Below are 2,500 nucleotides of genomic sequence, written 5' to 3'. Positions count from 1 at the left end.
TGGTGAAATGTCTCACAGTCCTGCCCCCGAGCAGGAGGGGGGGGCAGTGTCCTGCCCTACCTTTAATATCGTGGTGGCAGGGGCTGGACCGGGGAGGGGGATGGGTGAGGATCTGGCTCCACACCTTACCCCTGAAGCGGGGGAGCAGGCACTGAATTCAGGCCAGACTCCCAAGTCTCAGCGCTCGAGAGCGGGCAGCAGGAGTCAGGTGCCGCATAGGCGGCCACTGTCTAAGAGTAGTGACAGGTCCAGATCACCGACCGGGAGGGTTGGGTCGAAACATGCCGATGGGTTTTGTGAGACCCAGCCTGGTAGTGATTGGCGGAGAGGGCTGCAGGGTGAGGGCCCCGTCTCATGCGGCACTGCCCGTTCTGAGTCTGCCACTGTAGATGCCACAACTGTTCCTACGGGCGTCGATCCCCAAGGGAATGAGGTCGCCCCGACAAAGACGAACAGGAAGTCTAAACGGTAGTCTAGATCAGGATGATGGTTCAACTCCCTTTTTTCTTCCTAATGACGCTCTCCCTAGTCTCCATTAATGCCCGGAGCTTGAGGAATAGGGAAAAGATGCACAGTGTGTTTCACGACACCACCTGGGACGTGCTGTGCATCCAGGAGACGTGGTGGGAGGCGGAGCATCATCGCAAGGTAGAGGATATGGACATTGGTGTTTTGTACTGTGCTTTGGGCTCTGCACACTCCCGTGGTGTGGCTGTCCTAGTTAAGCCGGGTGTTTTCGGCGGGTCTTCTTTAGTGCATGCGGACCCACATGGCCGCTTTATAGTGATTGATTTTCTGCGTGGCTCCACTAAATTTCGCCTTATAAATGTTTATGCGCCTAGTGAGGAGATGGAGAGGAAAACCTTCTTCGTTTCTGTTTTTCCTTATGTTACTGATTCCTCGTTTTTGATTGGCGACTTTAATATAGCGTTGTCAAAAATCGATCTCGGTCCGAACAACACATTCAGGAATGACGTTAGTCGAAGTTTTTTGATTGATGCTGCAGTGGCTGCTGATTTGTCCGAGGTCTGGAGAGGTCTCAACCCCCTGAAAAGGGACTATTCCCGGCGTCAGGTGGTGCAGGGGGTCCTCCTCCAGTCTCGGATAGATCTGTGTTTTGTTTCAAGTGCTTTATGGAAGTACATCGGTGGCAGCTCCTATGCATGTGTGGGCTGGAGCGATCACTCCCTTTTTTCCGTCAAACTTGACTTCCTGGGTGGTAAGAGGAATGGGGGGGTCTGGGTTTTTAATAATATGCTGCTTGCCGACCCCACTTTTGTAAATAAGATGGAGCACCTTTTTGATTGTTTTGATGATGAAATGGGAATTTGTGACTCTTTGGTTGATTGGTGGGAGCAGGCAAAGACTAAAATTAAAAAGCTGTGCCTACGTTATAGTAAGCAGAGGAGGTGGGAGGAGTCCATCAGGGAGCACACGGTCCGGAGCCACCTCCAGAGGCTTGCCGCCACCTCTGGTTTAGGCCCGGTAGATCCTGAGTATCTGGTGCTGCAGGAAGAGCTCAGGACTATACAGGTTAGTCGTGCTAGAGGGGCGGCACTTAGATCCAGGGCCCAGTATGCGGTAGAGGGCGAGCGCTCCACAGCTTTCTTTTTTGGTTTAGAGAAGTCCAGGCAGAGCAAGCTATACTTGGATGGCCTGTTGGATGAGTCAGGCAGGTGTCATAGTGATTTGGATGAGATTTTGGATATTGTAGGTAGGTTTTATGCAGATTTGTTTGATGGGGAAGGGATCAACGAGGTAAGCTGTAGTCAGGCTTTAGGTGCGCTTGAAGGGTCTCTGAGCCCTAGTGACGCTGACAGCTGCGACGCGCCTATTTCTTTGGCAGAGGTTTCTGCAGCAATTAGGGGTCTCAATGCCTGTAGGAGTCCAGGAGAGGATGGTTTGAGCGCAGAGTTTTATAGTGCTTTCGCTCACAGGTTAGCCCCGATTCTCCATACTCTGTATGGCGATATTGAGAGAGAGGGTCGGGTTTCGGACTCCTTTTCTCTTAGTATTGTGACTTTGATTTTTAAGAAGGGTGATAAGCGGTGCCTGGCCAATTACAGACCAATAAGTCTCCTTAACACCGATTATAAAATACTGGCAAAAGTATTAGCACATAGGTTGAAAGGTGTGATTGGTAAAGTGGTTGCCAGTACGCAGGCGTATTGTGTCCCGGGACGGGACATTTCTGACACGATACTCTCCCTAAAGTTTTTGTTGAAGGAGATGCATGTCTCTGGGGGGATTCATGTTTCAGTTGATTTCAGTAAAGCATTTGATAGGGTTGAGCATTGTTTTCTTTACCGTGTTTTGGAGAAATTTGGTTTTAAAAATGGCTTCGTGAACTGGATTAAACTTTTGTATTCCAGTGCGGTCAGCCGTGTAAAATGCAATGGACTCCTGTCGAATAGCTTCCCTTTGCGGAGGTCGGTAAGGCAGGGGTGTCCTTTGAGTGCACTCCTCTATAGTATAGTGGCCGAGCCTTTGGCCGCTATGC

The sequence above is a fragment of the Vanacampus margaritifer genome, chromosome 1 (assembly GCF_051991255.1).
Source record: "Vanacampus margaritifer isolate UIUO_Vmar chromosome 1, RoL_Vmar_1.0, whole genome shotgun sequence".
Taxonomy (NCBI): domain Eukaryota; kingdom Metazoa; phylum Chordata; class Actinopteri; order Syngnathiformes; family Syngnathidae; genus Vanacampus; species Vanacampus margaritifer.
The sequence above is the reverse complement of the archived record's forward strand: the minus strand, read 5'-3'. Positions refer to the sequence as shown.